A 21,060-nucleotide genomic window follows, 5' to 3' on the forward strand; every position below is an offset into this window, starting at 1 on the left:
GGATATTTGGCGATTAGTGACTCAGTTTAGTGGCAGTTTAAGATTTCTTGCGATTAGAGCACGTTAAGTACTTAACTGTAAGTTTGGAATTGTTGCGATTGCAAATTGATATAGATGTAGATTTTAGATTAGCCGCGCTTAGCGTGTTTGAGCAGTATCATTTTTCTTCAATTTTTGGTTTCTCTTCTATCTTAGCGATTCATTTAGCTTTTGGTTTTTGACTTACGAAGAGCGAGTTTAGTATTCTCTTGTTTCTGTTTTTGTATCGCTGCTTATCCACAATATATTCTTTTTGTTCTGTGTTATTAAATTGCGTAGCGTTAACGAATTTGTTTCTTTCTGTTAAGAAATTAACCCTAATCTTTTCGCGGTATAACTGAATCACCGAGTACAACAGCTGCGGATCATCAACGGTGACGATTACGAGGCGTGTTGATTTCGTCTAAACGGTGAAAAAAAAAAAAAAAAATTAAAAACATTGCGATATCTTTTCAACTTTTGCAGCTAATATCACGGGTCGCCGAATTATTGTGCTCACGTTAAGTAATCAGAAAAATCTTCTTAGTGAGTCGAGTGCTGAAAAATTCTCGTCACAATACAAAAATAGAAAACACCGGAATTATAAACGGAAGCGACGCTTCACATCAAATCGTACTGAAATGATTGAAAATCAGTTAAATTCGTTCGATTTTACTTTAGAATTTATTTTACTTGTTCTACGGAATATACCATTTTTCTACAAATTCATTGGACCCCTTTGGCCACGATGTTGGAACCGTCAACTTTGACTTTCTAATTTATTGATGTCTCGGAAATTTTTTATTGCCTAACCATTTCTACTAATCAACTAATTGTAAATTACATAATGCAAAATATTGGAATATCAACTGGAAAATTTTTGAAAAGCCCCAAGTGGGGAAAAAGCAGCCCAGGAAAAAATCGTCCATCTTAGCAGGCAGCGTTAGCAAAAAACCACATGGCGGGCGCAGGCTGAATTATCTAATTTTCCATACAGTTCAAGGGTCATAGTCAATCAAATGTAGACCATGTCTTAAAAGTCAACGCGCCATCCTGTCATATTCGTCAAACACTCATTTTCACTTATTTTCATTTTGACTTATCGGAGAATAACCGTGAACGATAAAAATAACGGGAAAAATACAGTAACGAGGGTTAATGGTTTTCATTTGACACTGTTATGCAGACTAAATTAAGAGGGTCGTTCAAGCGGAAAATTCCACGGCTATAATGAGTCCCCCCCCCCCCCCCCAACAGAACCGGATTAGAAGTTGATGGAAACCGTAAGCATGCATATTTCATGCTGACTCAATTTGCGTGTTCCCGAATTGCGACGAATTTTATTTGAAATGAACGTAGGTTCGACTCGAACTGAATGATTTTCCCATTTCAACCGCATTGAACGTACATATTCCGTTATTTTCGGATTTCTCGCACCGCCGTCACTAATGAGAAATTCCAGATTTTCACTTTTGGGATCCGAAAACCTTCCAGTTTATCCTAAAGTTACATGAATCGAGTAGACAAAAGATTTTTCATTTGTTGTCAGATAAAATAAATGGGAATGAATAACTTCAAGTCATACGAGACGGTTCATTCGTTCCCTATCATGGAATATTGTCGAATCGCAAATCTTAACGACTCTCCCGGATTCACTTGAAACCGTTTCCATTCCGCAAGAAAAAGTCGGGGCATAAGGTGAATGTATGTAACAAATGAGCATATTTGCGATAAAAAATTTGGGCCGAATTAGTTGTGACACAGTTGACGAAAAATCAATTTCCTTACTTTAGGAATAACAAAATCACCTTTGGGGAGATTTTAGATTTTTTGAATATGTTTTCTTTTTTTTCTTATCTTCCAACCGAAGTATCTTATTTTCATGAAATTTCATTGTTAGACGTCACGTTTTTGCGCTACGTCATTTCGAATAATGCAACTTTTTCATAAAGGCCATTCGAAAATATATGCATTACTTGGAACCATTGGACTTAAGTAGCATGAAAAAAATTTGAAAACTTTCCGTGCGCTAAGTGAATTTAAAAAAAAAATATTAAATCTGACCACTGGAATGCCCCGTTTGTAGGAGCGTGTCTAAATGAGAAATGAATCGACCATAGAATACCCCACATACTAAACATCCCTGGAAAACCAATGAGAAAGCGATTTTTAATATTTTTTATTATTACCTCTTATTACAATATAAGCTTCAAAGTGGTCAGAGAAAAAAAAATGAAAAACGAAAAGATGAAATATTGACAGTCCACATTGAACGGAATGATTGAAGATTTCAAATGTGATTGAAATGTGATTGAAATGTGCTTCTTCCGATAACAAATCTTTTACCTACATTTCCCGCCGAATATCTTCGGGGGCATTTTTGACATGTTTATTCGGATAAACCCTTCATTTTCCAGCAGCTAATAAGCAAACAAGATTGTTTTCTTCTTATTATTCAAACTTTTGCAATCGATGGCAAGATTTCGTTACATGAAAAAAAAAAAAAAAAAACATCACGAATATTTACATCATTCTACTAAACCGCTGACGTAAAAACTCTACAACGATCTGTTCACGTTTATTTGTGAAAAACAATCAATATTAATTAAAGAAGCAGGTGTAGGTATTCGCCTGGATAGAAGGGGCCTAAAAGATATCCAACAGTCCACCTCCTATTGGTTAAGCCAACATTGGGCCTCACCAATGACGCGCCTTGACTTTGGGCCCTCCCACCACCCCGCCTAACATAAACTGGGGGTTACTCCTACCCTGAGAATTTCGTTTGCAGTTGACATAAATTTTGCAGAGATTTGAAAATGCAGTCGTCAACACTTCGTGGTAACAGTCGGACCGTTTTGAAGACAAGCAATATCGCGCGCTTCGTTTAGTTGTGATTTAGTGACGATTTTTAGTGCAAGTAAATCGTTTCCTCTTGTTTAACTTGACGTCGCCAATAATTATTCGAATATGTCATTGTACAAATTTAACTTCACTATCGAGTCACATACGTTATATTTTCTTTTCCTGCCGAGCAACGATGTTTTGTGTGAAAACCAATTTCGTTTATTCATCCGGTGCAATAATTATTACACATGAATATATTTTCAATTGACGTACATTTGTCCTCGGTTTAAATCGGTAAGCGAATTCAACTTTTTGTATTTTACGTGACTAACGTCAATGCTACAGTGAATACGTGATAATTTAATTTTTAGTCACTGCATAATTTGAGTCTTTATATTAGAAAAAAAAAAAAAAAACTACCTAGACATTATTTTCAATTCGTTTAAATCACTTTGATTCACACGACGGCAATTAATCACTATAATGGTGTAGTTTTCACTGGGTTGGAAAAATCCGGCGTGACTCTCCAAATAGCGTTTTTGCTTGCGCAAAATTTTAGAGGGGAGAGAAGCTTATCCTGCAACGAATCAAGATTATCAGGTATTTAAGCATCGATTGAAGGTGAGTGAAAGTACAATTAGTTAATATTAATTTTGTTTTCGTATCCGAATTTCGCCACAATAAGTAATTTTGATTTTTTCTAATGCGGGATGAATTTAATTAACACGGTTTCAAACACACTGATAATATTTTCAGCTGGCAGGTAATTTAGTTTTCAATAGAGGCGAGTCATTAGCTGTTGCCGTCAGGTATACTTTTATACCTTTTTATTGCCATACCGAGTATTTGTGGCCCCAATCGTCCGGCAAGGCTTGCAAAATCACATTAATATATATATTTATTGAGTGACGATCTCTATCTTAGTCACGATTAGTTGAAACAACTAAATTGTGTTCCCGTAAGAATATAAGTTTTTTATTAACGATTGTAACAAATTTATAGATTAACTTAAACTATATACTTGACTAGAATTAGAAAACTAGATTCTTACCTGTAAGAATATAAGAAACAACATTAAAAGTTCTTATATTTCAATCGTTTCTACCTTACAGTTTTTTAATGTATATTCACACTTCAGTGTCTATTATTCAACTGACCGGACTCGTCGTTTAGGACGACGTGACAGCTTTTCGATGTTTCAAGTGGCCTTGTTTATTTACTTATGTAACTGGCGCAAACAGACGAAAAAGCAAATCAACGAAGTAATACTGTAGTATTAATTTACACATGTGTATCAATAGTACGTTAATATTCGTGATCGCTCTTCGAAACACGAAAAGCATCGAAACCTAAGCCCAGCTACATATTCTGATATAGTTTATAATTTTATTCTTGTTTTTTTCGTAATTTGCTAAGCCCGATTTTATGTAATTTTCGTACTATCCGTTTATCAGGTGAGTGGGCCATCAATCAATCCTCCAGTAACTTGTCATCCCAATCCTCGTGTCAAGGTTTACAAATACCGCATTAAAACAACGGATTATTATTATATATTCTATTTTTAATTATTCTTTACAAACATTACAAGCTAATACCCTACGAAGACTGATTTCGTTGTCTCAAAAATTTATGGATTGTTCCGAATTCGTGGAACGTTGATTTTTTTTACCCCTGCTTTCGCTTTTTTGTACACTATAGTGTGAAATCTTGATTTTCGTTTCTTACGATTTTCTCTAAATATACTGCATATTAAATAATTGTTAAGTATATGAAATAGTCAAATTTACTGACAAATCGATTGCCAATACTTATTTTCCTAGAATTATTCTCACATTGCGAGATACATGAAAATTTGGGAAAAAAATACTCAATTTCTAAAACATGTCCAAAACATCTCAAAATCGTTGAAAAAGTGTTCTTTACTCAAATAAAGGTATTTCGAGTCAATATTTTCATTCTAAAGTGAACTGGCCAGGAGACTCAGGAACTGTCCTGACTTTTGTTACTCTCGTTACCTTTCCTGGAATGATTATTGACAATGGAAATGTGCTTTTTACAATATCTCAAGACCCCAAGAGTTTGATCTGGCCTGAGACTACCTTCCCTCACGGTATGGGAAAGTCTATTGTTCAATCTAACGGTTATATACAAATTATTGATTGATCATTATATCTTAATCGATACGTGGATTCGTCTTCCTTGAAAGTTATCAATATACTATAGAATTTTTTCGTTTCGATGGATCAGAGAACCGAATGTCATGAGCTCATGATGCCAAACCTCATCCACAAGTTACGGATGTCCTAGTTCAATTTATTCTGGATGTGCAGTCAACTTATTTACTTCAAAGGTACAGTGAGAAAATACCGGAAAATCAGATATAAGAATTCGTTACAATAAAACTCGGAGTTATCGGAATCGGTCCCAAAAGTAATTAATGGTGAAATTCAACGGGTGTTCCAGTACTTCATTAAGAGTGACACTGACGATGAGCTGATCCTTTCTTGCGCTAATCCCCCGTGACCCAATCGAAAAGAGTTTTCTGCAAGTATAGAGAGAATCGCTGTTATTTTTACAACTTAATTTCACTGACGCAGAGCAGGGACAAAAATGCCCCAGCGTCTAACAGAACCTGCACAGAATCGAATTGGCGAAATTTGGAATGGGTTAATTACATATTTGACCGTATAATGATGATTCAACGTTTAATTTTTCAGAACAAGTAGAAATAGAGGATCTAGATTGTAAGTTGAGAAGCAATTACGGCGGAAGTTTTCGAAAATATCGGCCAAAAGCAGCACGTCAGTTTTCAGATATAAATCTGAATACTCGCCAAGCGTAGTTAGCCCGAATTTTCTCGTGCACATAATCTTCGTTCTTTATGTTCTTTATCCGGTAATTGCTGCTAATCCAGTTTCGCCCAATTACCGATGTATTCATAGGAGAAAACACCTTTGCGTGTCACAAGCACGGATTCCTCGGCATTATCATAAAACTAGCCATGAACCTAAACGAATCGATGAAGCGCAATTGCACTTTTGTACCTTTGACCTCCTTTGTAAATGCTATATACTTCTCCTTGTTGATCGGAAGAAGAGTAATGTTGGCGTTCATTCGCATATTCTCTGGTAGCTTATCCCACACCGCGTTGATTGAGTTTGATGCGAACGTAAGGATGAATTCCTTTGGCAAATTGGCGATATTTTCAGTCCTCATTTCCTTCAAGCCGCCCAATTTGTTGAATAGACAGAACGATTTCGCGAGAGACCCCGTTCACTCCTTGACATACCCATTCTGCAACCGCTGAACATTTTCGAAGGCACAGTTGTATCCCGTTGAAATGTTCCCATGATAATCATCGCACCAACCCGCCTCTTCCATATGTTTCAGTTTTTCCAGTTATGGTGGTGAAATGTGTAAGTCTTCCATGTCTATTACTTATTTTGCCCCGTCAAGGATCTTCGCTAGCCACCGTTTCTTCTCCTCACCTTTGACATATACATAGCATGCATGTTTAACAACCTTTGTTACAACTTTTTGCACCTCAGCATAAGGTTCGATTCCCCCGTTCCATGGTATTCTATGAAAATTGTGTGTTAGCCAAGCGTTAGTAGTTTTGTGTTTAGCCGGTAGATCTGCCCAAGCTTACGGTGGTTTGAAGAGAATGCGGCGCAAACCCGATGACTTTATGTTTATGATGCAAAGTTCCTTGGGTATAAATTTATCGTCGAGGCCAACGAAACTTTGAACGTCCATGATCATCTCCATATTGCAAGTTGGAAGAGTGTTGATTTTTCTTGTATGAATATTGATGCAAGACTGACGATTCGGATTCTGCAACGTTCGCTTTATTTCCAATGCTTCGGGAATTTCAATGAAAAGTGTGAGTGGGGAAAACAAATTTCCAAGCCATGAGCGGCACCGACTAACAGCTAATATTTCCCCCGGAGAGAGCATACTATTGTTGGGATATCTTTTTGTTATGCTTTTGCCGACTATGCTTATTTGTGGCACAAAAATTTAAATTTTTTGTTTTCGCCCCCGTGATATTTCATTCGTAGGATGCCCTCGATTATCGTCTTCTGCATTCCGTTAAATTTCGCCACATCATTTTCCATGAGACGTACGATTCGAGGAGGTGAAAATATTTCGAATTGCCCATTTAGCGCGAGTAGAATACTCGTGCCGTACTTAGTATTGACGCGTCTTACCCCCTTTACGTTGAACTCCCCCCCAACCTCCAGATCCGACATTCTCTTAGTGGGCAGCGTTTCCAGGCGACAGACGAGGTTAATTTTATTTAGATCCATCACGTTCGATGTAGATTTTATGAATTTCACGTACTGTGGATACTGCAGTTCACGATAGGAAAACTATGGGAACAATAGATATAACATGTTGAATAAGCTCGCGATTTATATACCAACCGCACTCTCCCCCATAATAATTTTTTGCGAGTTAATGTTTACGGGTCATCATCAACATTCCGAGCCTATGTTGTTGTTTACATGCGTTAGGCTGGGCTGGGTTAGGTTGGGTTAGCAACCTGTTTCGATATCATGTCAGCCATCTTGCCCCGCCATCTTGCTGTTTAGATTGGTTGGGTTAGGCTGTCTTAGAAAGGTCCAAAGCGGACATCGTTATCCCTAGTCTCAACAACCGTCCTCGCTGATCGAAGCAGCAGATGTTTTACGCCCGCTCTTCTCTGAAGTTGTGTTATGCTAAAATCAACAGCTACCGACAACCCAGGATTTTTTACGTCGTGGTTGTTCGTCAGATTTGGGATCCCCAAAAGTGTTCGCGGCCTCAGATTTGTTACGTCAGAGCCGATCTCTCTTTGGGTTCACTCAGTGGTGTTTTATCCTGATCGAAGCAAGAAAACCTGACCTTGGCGGCTAAAAAAAAAAAGAACCCTGTGTGATTTTCAACATCAGATTTAATCAATGAAAACAATGGCTCAAGCGAAAGCACAGAAATAATTCGAGGAATCAATACAATGAAAAACAAAAATCATGCAAAGAACTTATAATAAAAAATAGAAAATAAATAAAATAATGCAAGTATTCTTAGGTACGGCTCATGAATTATTTGTCGTAAGCTCTATGCTTATACAACTTCTAACATTTGAATCTGCTTTTGCAAAATCTGCTCGCTATGCCGAAATTTTGCTCTAAGTTTAAATTATAATTTCCTTGAAGCGGCGCTACGCCATCCTACAAGTTAGTTGAAATGATATGATTCCAAATTAGAGAACGGCCTCTTTACAATAACGTGTATGACTGCAGCGAGCACTATCTCGGAACGCGGTTGCCAGTACTGCAAGTATATTTCGGAACACATCCTACATTACTGTGGGTCAGTGGTGAAAAATTTGAAACTGCTGCACGTGACTATGCAGCGTGGTGAGCGGCATTGCGGAGGAGCAAGGCTTAGAAAATTTAATTTTTACCAGCACTATTTCGATTCACATTCCCAGTATTTTAAAAAAGTTTACAAGTACGTTCGAGAATCCTTTTCAATATGTTTTCTCTCGTCAAATTCGATAACCTCAAATACTACGTGACGCCGTCGAAGAAAGTCAAAGTTGTACAAGATGATATTTGTCTTGTGAAATACAAAGAAGGATCAAAATATGAAGCACATCTCATAGCTGTGGACGGTAAGAAATTTCTGAAAATATGAACATCATAAACAACATTTTCTTTCATTCTGAGTAAGAGATGTTCGATTTCGATTGTTGATTAAGGTTTGTTAACAGACAATCGAGTCGTAAGATATTCACGCCAGTTCCATAGCACAGATTGATTTTTGGACTATCTACTAACGAAAATGCACGTACTGATCAAATATAGTATGTATGTATGAATACATATATGAAGCATATGAAGCACACCTCAAATTGAACCGTGTGTAACTCCTAACGATTTATAGATTTGGTCCACAATTTTTCGTGTTGTTCCAACTCTCAAGGACACTCAAATTTTTGTAAATGATAGTATTCACTCATATAAAGATGTTAACAAATTCTCGACAATATCGTATCAGATATGTAAATTATGAAGGTTAAATCTAGGGTGCGCCAACCGTTACTTTTTATTTTTTTTTGTATTTCAGTTTTTTTTTTTTGTCAGAAGTAAAAATTAGAAATAATCGGCCACAGCAGTTGAGTCTAGTGTAGGCTGCTGCTTAAACAATTTTATATACAACCTAGAATCTATGAGAATTTTTCGGGATTTGTCAACAGCATTTTTATTTTCATTATGTGTCTAAAAATCATGTTCTAGTTGTGAGTAATAAAATGCCTGATTTCTTTTTTTGCAGTGTATTTTTAAAAAGCCGGTGTATAAAAGATTCTATTCGAAAGAAATGAAATAAAATTAGGGCTTTCAGTTACTTACAAGTCAAAGTTGATTCTTTATCCAAGGCAAAAGTGGTTTCGGAGAATCGTAAGAAATTCATAAATATCTAGACAATGCTTCTCGACAAACTATCGAAAAATAGTGGACATCGCAGCCGAGACATACGACGGCTTTCGCTCTGATGAAAAACAACTCGAGAGAGTTATCGTTAGAGAAGAAGTTGCATACTACGCTACAGCTTTGTTACATCTAAAACTCATAGAAGTCTAACGAGCGCCGAAAAAGATCTTCGAAAATCTGATATCGGTTGGTTGAGTTTTACGTTGATAACGTTGGAAGCAGAATTTAATTTGTCAGCATGGAAAGATTTAACTGAATGCACACTGATTTTAGTTCAGATTTTCAACCGCAGACGGGCCGGAGAAATTGAAAGACTTTCGATAAGCGATTTTGAGAATCGAACCGAGATTGACGAACATGTCAATGGAGATCTTTTTCATCAGCTATCGGATGAATCACAACAATTCGCAAAGCAGTTTGCGCGACTGACAATCCGTGGAAAATTAGGAAGGACTGAAAGTATTAAAAAACCTATTTGTTTGATGTTTTTTGTCGATAAGTATTGAAAAAAACCAACATAAGAAGATCATTAATATCCAAGTTAAAGAAAGTACATTATGTGACAGGGAAATAAAGTCGAAGATTACTTCCGGGAGTGGGTTTACTTGCCTGAGCTAAGACACACCTTTCTTATATGTCTATTATGATAAAAAAATCCATTTTGTGTATTAACAAACTAGCAATTTTTTTTTTTTCTAACATTCCCGGAATGGCGGTATCACGTAACATGGTCTCCATAAATTGCTGTCAATTGCCGTAATTTTAAATTCTAAGCGTGCTCCTTTTAAATATTTATAATAGACCCATCTAGCAATGATCCAAGCCAATTTTCAAGAAGAAACATATTTTCATCCGAATTCAAAGTCAGAATTTGCCACCTTCGTGATTTTGTGCCATAAGAGTTGCAATGACCCCGAATCATGCGATTTACACAAACTTTGGTATATATAGTGAATTATTGCCATATATAAGAATCGACATATTTTTTATCGTTGAGGAGTCGCTTCTACGTATTTTTATGGATGAAAAACATAGGGTCTCAAATCATGCATTCTTTATACTATTATATATATATATCCTTTATGCCGAAGGCATACTTCAAGGACTGGTGCAGATTGAATGTAAAGTATTATTTGGAGACTTGTCCTCAAATCATGCTTTCTATACCAGTGTCTTCGAAACATGCGTTATGTACTCAAACTGTAATAAATATCGAAGTACTCCCATATATCAAAAATGACAAACTGTACCATGTTTGTATGACCACCTCGCATGCTCCTACGCAATAAAAAAGTAGGGCTCAAACTATGCGCTTTACATATATATATATATATATATATATGAAGTATGTTATTTTATCGAATATCGTTTAGCGGTTGATGATATTTTCATGCACTTATGGGCAATGAGCAAATCGATTTCGTGTTGCGCTTGTAAGTTCCGTGAGTTGTTTTAACGGTGACGACTCTGACCACGCCATCGCCTCCCGGATGTAGCTCGACCACTCGACCCAGGTGCCACTGCATACAAAGTTGATTCTTGTCGATTAATAGGACGATAGCGTCCTGTGCGATGTTTTTCAGGTACTGGATTTCCGTCCTGGCTAACAAATTTTTGTTATCTTAAACTTTTCTGTGAATTAATCACTATGTCAACACCTACTACACCTTCAACCACCGTCGAATCGACATCTGCTGATCCTATTAAAGGAAAAGCTAAGTCCATCAGAAGCGGCAAAAGAAATGAAAACTTCAGAGCGAAGAAATCCACTGGAACGGACGACGCTAATAAGAAAGCATTATATGATCAACTACTATTTGGCTTTAAACATGTCAATAACGCAATGCTAAGTATGCAAATTGACATCATGCTCCAGAAGACATACGATTCTCGGTGGTAGGAATATTCCGAATTGTTCATTAAGCCCAAGCAGAATACACGAGTTGTATTTGGTATTGACGCGTCTTACTCCCGTCACGTTATTACTCTTCCCCAACCTCCAGATCCGTCATTTTCTTGGTAGGTAGAGTTTCCAGGCGACTGACGAGGTTTATTTTATTCAGATCCATCACGTTCGATGTAAAGTTTATAAATATCACGTACTGTGGATACTAAAGTTCACGATAGGAAGTCTATGAGATAAGTAATGCAACGTTCCCATTCTTTTACTGGTTCACCCAGACTCTTGAGAAAGCGAATATGTTGTCAGATTGTATCGATAAGTTCGCCGAGTGCTTTTGTATTTTTGCAGTCGCGGTATATCTTGGAGTATAGATCAGTAACGTAAGATGGCTTCACTAAATATGTCAGAATTGTGTGCAGGCACACAACGCACCTACAAATAAACATTTTTCAAAGTACACATGTATCACGTTTTTTCTATGATATTAGTTACAGTTACTCCGAATTCGTTCAATAACTTGTGTTAAGAAACTTTCAGTATAAATAGATACGCAATACACAGTAAATGTATACTCGAGTAAACAAATAATCTCAGTATTTTAAGTATAAGATCATGAAAGTTGAATTGTTTTGTGGACTTCACACGATGTCATTCATGGTATCTTTTTCATTTAAGTTTCTCATTATAATTTTTTTCAATACCAGTTTTGTAGATCTAGAGTTAAGACACAGTTGAATAAGAGTGGAGTGACGACGCGATTGCCTCAAGAACAATAAATTTTATATCATTAGGTTATTTTGAATGATACCCGTCTTTACTCTCAATCTAGAAAACGTCTCACTAATAATTTAACATTAATCTTTAAAATGAAACATGGGATCCTCCTCCCGAAAAAGGCGCGCGGCTTTCTCCTTTCTGGATAGTTGAATGAACAAACTATTTGATCTTCAACTAGAAGCCTCAAGAACTTACTTGAAATTCTTCCAAATTTTTGGAACGCTTTGAATGGCCAAAATCAAGAAGTCAAAATCGAGGCGTCGAAGAATCAATACTAGAACATATAGATCTAGAATGAGAGGGTCTGTCACTACGAACAATTCGAGCGTTATTGGGTATCTAAGCCTTGCCAGAACGATACTTACTTCTTTGCCTATTGGTAAAGACTTTTCAGGATTGTTTGACGTTGTATTTAACATCATAAAGTTCGTTTCTGGCGCAACAGAAAAGACCACTATGTTTAGTGGTGCTTACGCGGCTTTTAAGATAACCCCGGGCAGTTTAATGCTTAACTTGCCAACTTAGCAAGGTTCACTTTACGCATACTCAAAACCATGTTTCACTTTAAAGGTTACATCTAATATTCTTGGTTGAAATTTAATGTAATTATTACATAATCAACCAGTAAACGAAATATTCTCATTAAATATGAAAGAATTATGAACGTATAAAAATCAATATCACCAGTTGGATTTTTGCGAGATGAAATTTTGTAAGAGTAAAAACGAGTCAATAAATTATCAAACATAGTTTGAAAAAAAAAATATAAAAATTCTCAAAACTTAGTCATAAATCACTCTCATGTTAATATGTACGAGTATAAGTGAAAAAAACTAATCACTCAGAGAGAGTATCTGCATTGATGTATAAGTAAAAATAGAATGTAACAAGTTGGAAAACTTAACTTCTGCATATATTGTAAAATTCGACAAAAGATTAAGGAATCAAATCCACCAGGATACTAAGGTTAGATGTTGAGGATATTAAGGTTATTCATTGTAAAATAAATTACATATCATGTTAGTTTAGAACTGCAAGTAGAGACAATCGATTTCCACTAGTGCAGTAGTTCGTTAAAATGATTGATAACAAAAAGATTTATAAAATGATGAACAATAGTATAGAAGTACTGGAGATTCAAGCAACTATTCTAAACATTGTAAAAAAACGATGAGGCAAATAGTGATTCGAATAAGGGCAATATTATTGATATCCACGATTAGTCGAGCGTTGGTGGGTTACGATTGTGAAAGCGCATCAATAAATGCATTTCAAGTCAACGCAATCAGCAAAGAAGATCATACCACGAAAGACTCAACTGCAACTGCTGCAATTTTTGGAATTTCCGTGGACAGAAATTACATTTGAAGTGGGAATGGATCGCATCCCGTTGAGGAATGTATGTCGAAACCCGAGGACTGGATGGATAGTGAAGTCGGAGAACAATATACCGAAGAAGAATAAATTTTCACAAAATGCAACTTACATCCAAGAACTAGTATAATTCAAAGGACCAGTAAGTGATGAAGAAGACTGGAAATTGACGGATGTGGTAGGAATTACATGGTCAGCGTTATGGGATGGAGAAAATCATCACCCTCGCTTCGAAAATGAAGAAATACACACTCATGATAGATCTTGTTCGCCATGAAGACACAAACGGACAGCGGTTTTACTATGAAGGTGTTACACACTCGTCATTGAATAAAATGTCAATTTGGTGTGATTATTGCTACGGGATTGAAGATACGAAGGTACAGGACTGTACCAGCCGATAATGGGAAATAAAACTTCTGAAAACTGTGATCGTATCCCTCAAGAAGTAGCCGAGTGAAAAAATATCACTAGTATATTAGGACTGATTATACTTGGCGCTCAGTTGAAGTCATCATTGATGGATAACAGATGGACGTCGTCACGATGCGTCAAACACATTTTGAAACTAATCGGTACTATTTACGTGGGAATTACAATTACCTGTTCGTTCGAAAACTTCAATCTCAACGAAAGATAACGAGACGATTAACAGCCGAATACTTTGAAAAGTTAGATATTGATTGAAACTTGGATCGGATTCTCACCGTTGTCCCTGCGGTTGCTGAATTACTGAGCGAATTGAGACCAGCGTTTAAACTCCAGTGGAGACTGTGTGTGAAACATAAGCTTTCGTCATTTATCAGCGGAATCTACACATCGAATAACTGGTCCGTGCGAAGAACTGGACACACGACGTTTCGAAAGGGATGGCTCAGTTAAAATCACAGACTAAGGAACATGGTGAACTTACAACGCATTTGCAATATTCTAAATCACAGAATCTAGACCTCTCGGAGAATATTTTGGAATTCAGTTGAATGTTATATCGATCGAATCTTTTACATACCATTTACGGACAAAGCATTCAATTCTCAAGTGCTTCATTGGGTTAATCTATGAACTTGTTTACACGTTTGGGCGAAACAAAGTCTGACAACAAAGAAGAGGAAGTAGCCGCCGTAGACCGACAGAGAAGCAGTGCGAGACCACTAATCGAACTCTCGTCGCAACGATCTGATGATGTTAAAAAAAAACCGTTCGAACAGCGTGTATTAGAAATTAGTAGGATACAAGACAAACTTGAAAATCGTCAAATAAATCCAAACCTCACTGTCATTTTGGATGATCATTCACTCCTTATTCAATTAAGATTTACATATGATGAATATTAATGATTCATAAAACCGTGGTTTATAAGCAACGTAAATATTCTAGGAGGAACGATTTGTTCACACGTTCCTGAGCAATCCGAGTTATTAACAGCTTCCTTATATATATTTTAATGTAATACAATATAATACATATTCATATATGACATAGAAATGAACAATTGTAGGGCAATTTTTATTACCAAGAAGTTCACGAAAGAAATTCAACTTCTAGTTCATATTACCTCAACTTGCTCGACGTTAGTATTTTTTCGTTCGAGTTCTTCTATAAATTCATTCCATTCTCCATCTGTATATTAATATACGCATATATTACAGATATAAGCTAGAGCACAAGTATGTAGTTGGTCAATGGTCGAATCAGAGAAACTGTGATTAGATCAAAATAATTATCAACATGATGAGTATTGTCACAAACTTGGTTTAAATAATATTTACTTGTAACATAATCAAATTGAAATATAATTGACAGGGTGAATTTGAGGTAAATTCTTGTAGGGAATTCACCGCAAATCAATGGTGAAAATATTTGTTCGGAAGAGTGTTTCAATGAATCTTTTACCTACTTTGTAATCAATCTAAATTAATTCGGACTCTGTGGGTGGCTTTGTGTGTCTGGCTAAATTCAAATACCATATGGTTTGAGAAACTTTGTCAATAATAAATGGTCGATCCTCTTAGAAAAGTTTATAATTCACTCTCGTCAAAATACGAATAACAAATGATTTTGCGAGTCTTTACAGCGTACTTGTTTGATTCGTACATGCGATATCAACTTCTCTAACTTTATTGACCAAATGTAGTTACGATTTTTGTGAATTTGAACATACGGATCGATTTACTGTGAACCGGAACCGATTGAAAAAATCTTTATGTGAAATTAAAATTCATTCTCAGATTAATGAGTATAAGAGAATTACAAATACAAATTTAAATAATAGTTACAAAGAAAAAAAAAAATATGCGGAGCATGCATCGACATTATCCCCAACTGTTTTCTGAAAGACTTTGACAATATTGAAAGAAATTCAATTAGCACAAGTTAATAATTAATAATATATTCAGAAAAAAAAACACCATCACTCATTATTAGATAAAGTACTATCATCGTTGCTACTGAGTGTCAACTTTTCGTGTGTGATAGTGCTTTTCTCGTGCTGTTTGCTACGCATCAGATATTGTTGGATTGTGAGATCCTCCTGGTCAGAGACACCGCTCGTAATTATCAAATGTGATCTTCCGAAATTCCAAACCTTTGATGATTTTAGACGTCTTCTTATCACCTTTATCTCGGATTCTGAAGGCGCAGAATTTGTTTGTGTGTGTGAATTTGCTCGTGATTCTACAAACTCCGTCATGATCTTACCCCTGTTTTCAACTTTCATAAAACCCAAAACTTTTTTGTTTGCCAATAGGATGGACGTGGTTTGCGGGATGATCAGAGGTATCGAACCTCAAAATATCCCGTTTGCCGAAATCGTTAACATTCGGTAGGGTGAAACTATAGATGAGACTATCCATGCCAATGTACACGGGCTATTCCGCGTCAACCGGATCAGTCAACTCTCAGATATTTTTTTAATTTGACATGTGGATTGTGTAGGGGGAGTTAGATTTTTGTGCCAAGGCGGATGGTTCAAAACATCAAGTTCAAAAACGACTTGTTTTGTGTGATCTGAAGGATGCTTACGCCGCGTTCAAGCAACAGCGTCCGAATGATAAAATTGGTTTCACAAAATTCGCGGAACTCCACCCAAAGCACTGTATTTTAGCTGGACCAACAGGAACACATACAGTTTGTGTTTGCAAAATACACCAGAATGTGAAACTTATGTTGGTGCCGGTTAGCTTAATTTGTCAGACATTCAAAAGAACGTACCACGATTTGATGAAACAGATATCGTGTGACACTCCAAATCCTTTGTGCTATCTCGGTGATTGTAGTAGTTGTCCAAGTTTTTATATGGTTACACATGAAATGGAAAGTTTATTCGACGATAATTTCGAAGAAAGTATCAGCTACAAACGGTGGTAGTTTTGGGTGACTTTGCTGAAAACTATGCATTTGTTGTTTAAGATGAAATTCAAAGCTTCCACTGGAATAACAATAAAGCTACCATCCATCCTTTTGTTGCGTATTATGTTGAAAATGAGGACTTAAAGCATAAGAGCTTCGTTATTATCTCAGAAAATCTACAACATAGTACAGTCGCGGTCCATCTGTTTCAGAAGAAACCAATCAGTAGGATTTTTGAGTTCTTCGGTAGTGAAGTTATCAAGAAAATGATTTATTTTACTGACGGTGCTAGTGCACAATATAAAAATAAAAGCAACTTCATTAATTTGACGACTTTAATGTCGAGGCTGAATGGCATTTCTTTGCAACGTCACACGGAAAAAGTCCATGTGATGGCATTGGTGGAACTGTGAAAAGATTTGCTGTACGTGCAAGCCTACAGCGGCCCAATGAAAATCATATTTTGACTCCAAGGCAATTATTCGAATGGAGTGTGAGTGCATTGAAAAATATCACATGACTTCTGCAGCAACAGCGAACATGAAGAACATGAAAAATTATTGAAGCCACGATTAAACCAAGCAATAACGGTCGAAGGCACTGGACGATTTCATTCATTTTTACCTCTGTCAATAAAAACTGTAGAATGTAGGGCCATTACGTAGAGACTCGGCTCGCTGCAATTTCATGCGCATCGACACCTTTAATGATTTTTTACTCGAAAACGAAAAAAAACACCCCTCTGGAATTAATTCACAGGCTGTAGTACAGTTCAAGGAACATGTCAGAATTAAAAAAAAATTTTTTGGTCGTCTCAGTCACTGTTTTAAAAATCTTTGAAAAATTAATTGTTAAATAAACAATGGATGACAACTTTTTTTTACCACTTCGTATTTTTTTTTAAATTCTATCGAGCTTTCCGCGCAATTTGAAAAAAAAAATATTGTGTCTAATTTTTTGCCGAAGTGATGAATTTTTGAAAAAAATGGGAGTCTAATTTGTTATTGTTATTAAAAAATCGAATTTTGCATTATGAGATTCGTGCTTTGGCACAAAAATTTAACTCCCCCTGCACAATCCACATGCCAAATTAAAAAAATATCTGATAGATGACTGATCCGGTTAACGCGGAATAGCCCGAATGCATCATCGGCTACAACCACACACGGTACCGTTTTTTCTCGAGCTGGTAATGCACTTGATGGCGGTAAATGAAGATCACCCTTTTCCAAAGCATTTGCAAGAGAACAATGATTAAATACTCCGCCATCAGAAATTCTCCCGTTACAGCCAATGTCGCGGTAAAGAAATTTATAATTAGCGCCAACTAATGCCATTAAAACAATACTGTGGGTGCCTTTGTAATTGTAATAATAACTGCCACAATCCTTAGGAGCTTGAAGAACGATGTGTTTTCCGTCGAGAGCTCCCAAGCAGTGTGGAAAATTCCACTGATCTTCGAAATCTTTCGCAATCCAAAGCCATTCTTCGCTTGATTTGGGCGTCTGAAGAAAGAATCAGAGATAATATATAATTTTAAGAGAAGATACCATCGAGATGCGAAAAAATCACCAATATTGTCGATTTTTCTTCTTCATAGTGAGCATCTCCCCCGAAACTTGGTGGAATGTTGGAAGGGACATAAAAGACGAAAGTGTATTTTTTTCCTTTGCAATAAACAAAAATACACTTTCGTCTTTAATGTATCCTCACACGTTTCACCAAGTAGGGGGGGGGGGGGGTTCTATGTGAAGAAAATAAATCAACAAAATCGTTAACTTTTTTGGCACTCAAAGGTATCTGTCCTTCAGAGATATTGATTTTATTTCAGAATAATATGGAACCGGAAACAAGCAAGTTTCCACAGTTGGACGCAGAAACGATAGAGCTGGCGATAGATTGCGTGTAGTCGTCGGATCGTTACGGATCGTCATCGACATTCCCGGCCTATCTAATTGTGGTGAACATCCCCAGCCTATCTAATTGCGATGTCGCCATCCGGTCAATTAACACAAAAGAATGTATTCGAAGTATGTTGAAAATATTATTTTCACCCTGAGCGCAAACACTGCTGCAGTCGTTGAACGTTTTTCAGCGCACAATCATACGTCGGGACGTATCTTATTCCTCGTTGATCTGACGAGCCTCGATCCAATCGGCTTCGCTTTCATCGTCATCTGGTTCGATGTCCAAAAACATTGCGATCACCTCATTTTCCCATTTTTGAAAATGCAGGATTAACGTTTTGTCCTTAACATATATCCTGTGCAGTCTGTGCGGTTGCACACGAGCCTCTGCTCGAACGTTTAGATCAAGGATGATTGGATCTGTGGTTACAACGAACAATAGCATTATTCGTTATCTTAACCTTGCTAGAACGATTCTTACTACCTTGCCTGTTGGTAAGGAGTTTAAGACTCTGTTTGACGTTGTTTTCAACCTGATAAAATATGTATCTGGTAATAAAACAGTCTTCAGTAGCGCTTACGCTGCTTTTAAAATCACACCTGAGAGTTTAATGATTAACTCACCTCTCTTAGCTAAAAGTGCTGGCGGATTTTCTTTTCCTGGTCATCCTATTAGTATAAAGTGGTTGAAGTTTCAACTTAGAAATGTGACCCAGAATTCTGAACGATCTGGCCGATGGGTAGCTGTGTTTGTGCCTTTTCTTGAGATTCACGATAAGAAACATTTTAATGTCTTATCTACACAAACTTTTCAAAAAATTATGGCTATGCCCCATTCTAAAGTCACTTCTGCTCGAAATGATCTTTCGATTAACTATCAGATGCGCGATAAAACTGCTTATTGTGCGCGTCCACGTGAACTTGATGAGGAGATTGGTCTCCTGCTGATAATGTGGGATACAAATCTAAGTGATACTACTCTTACTGGTGTTTCATTTAATTGTGAGATTGAACTTTCTGGAGGTTGCTCTCCACATGTTATATTTGGACCGAAACATAGGATTGACTTTTCAGAAAAGACCTTCAACGTTATACCTCTTACAGATGGTATTACTAGAGTACACAATGTAGATCTTGGTACTGTGACGTTTGAAGAAAACAATGACGATTTAGATTCTTTTGAACAATTAAAAGTTTAATTACATTTTGATTGAAAGTTTATGGGTCGTGGAATGAATACTGTGTGTATAATTTTGATGTCAGATTTGCACATGGAATAGTTCTGCTTTGACTATTATTATTTATGAACGCTTGATGGAAATCCCAAATTTTCATTGAATACATTTGTGGTTATAGAGCGGAGCTCGGCAAAAGCAAGTTGTAAAACTTATATTCACTATGAGTCAACAACACCAACAACTACAGACAATTGAAAGCACACCATCAGCTTCAGAAGAAGGAACACCCTCATCAAGAGGAGGTTTCAGAGGTAGAGGACGAGGCAACTCCTCCCGGAATGGGAGAGGTAGAGGTGGAGGTTACAAACCGAAACCCCAGCCCGGACCAATTGCAACGGCGCCTAAGCCGGACATTGGATCCAAACCTCAACCCGAGAAATTGTCGACGACTGAAACAGCGCCAAAGAACGACCCAATGTGGCTCGACTTTGATGCTGAAGGTTTTGAAGGCCTAACACCTTACGCCGCGCGCAATGACTTCGCGGATACTTACGAGGGATTCATCCCTCTCGTGGAACGAGAGTACGACCTAATACACACGGTTGACAAAAGTTTCGCAAAGTTTGTGTCAAAGTCAATGTTCGCATGGTACTGTGTACAGCATTTATATGCACGTAAGATAGCCATCAAAACATACCGTGGTGAGACAACCTTTAACGAGGAAAGATTATTCCTCTACGTCAAGGGAGCACACCACCCAGTCCCATCATCGATCGACGAATATCTAAGTTCTTTCTATTTTAGAAATTCATGAAACTTTACGGGTGACGATGAAAAATCAAAATGGCTGCTCATCCGATTAAGCAAAAATCAAAATGGCCGCTCGTCACACAGCAAAATCGAGCGAGTATACTGGTTACGTCATGTATGTTAACCGCTGGTAGCAATATCATGGGTATTTTTTGATTTAGAACTGTCATATCCTATCTACTATCCTCACCATGGTTGCATCCACCATCACCACGATTACTACTAGCGTCATCGTCGTTATTATCAAAATCACAATGAAAATAATAAGCGCTGCCAACCAACCCTCTCACCTGCAGATCTAAAAAGGCCTATGATCATCGCTCAATGAATAGGTCGGTGTCGTAACTCCACTTCGGCTTGCATTAGTATGAGGTGATGGGCATGAGATAGACAGCTATCAGATTATGATCATTTCTTTTGTG

General features: G+C 37.0%; 1 long non-coding RNA gene across 5 annotated transcripts in view; it reads right to left on the reverse strand.

The window, feature by feature from the left end:
* Positions 1-21,060, reverse strand: part of LOC124214942 (uncharacterized) — a 159,708-nt gene that overhangs the window by 69,970 nt on the left and 68,678 nt on the right. The gene's annotated exons all lie outside the window — the stretch shown is intronic.

Source organism: Neodiprion pinetum, chromosome 3 (assembly GCF_021155775.2).
Source record: "Neodiprion pinetum isolate iyNeoPine1 chromosome 3, iyNeoPine1.2, whole genome shotgun sequence".
Lineage (NCBI taxonomy): Eukaryota > Metazoa > Arthropoda > Insecta > Hymenoptera > Diprionidae > Neodiprion > Neodiprion pinetum.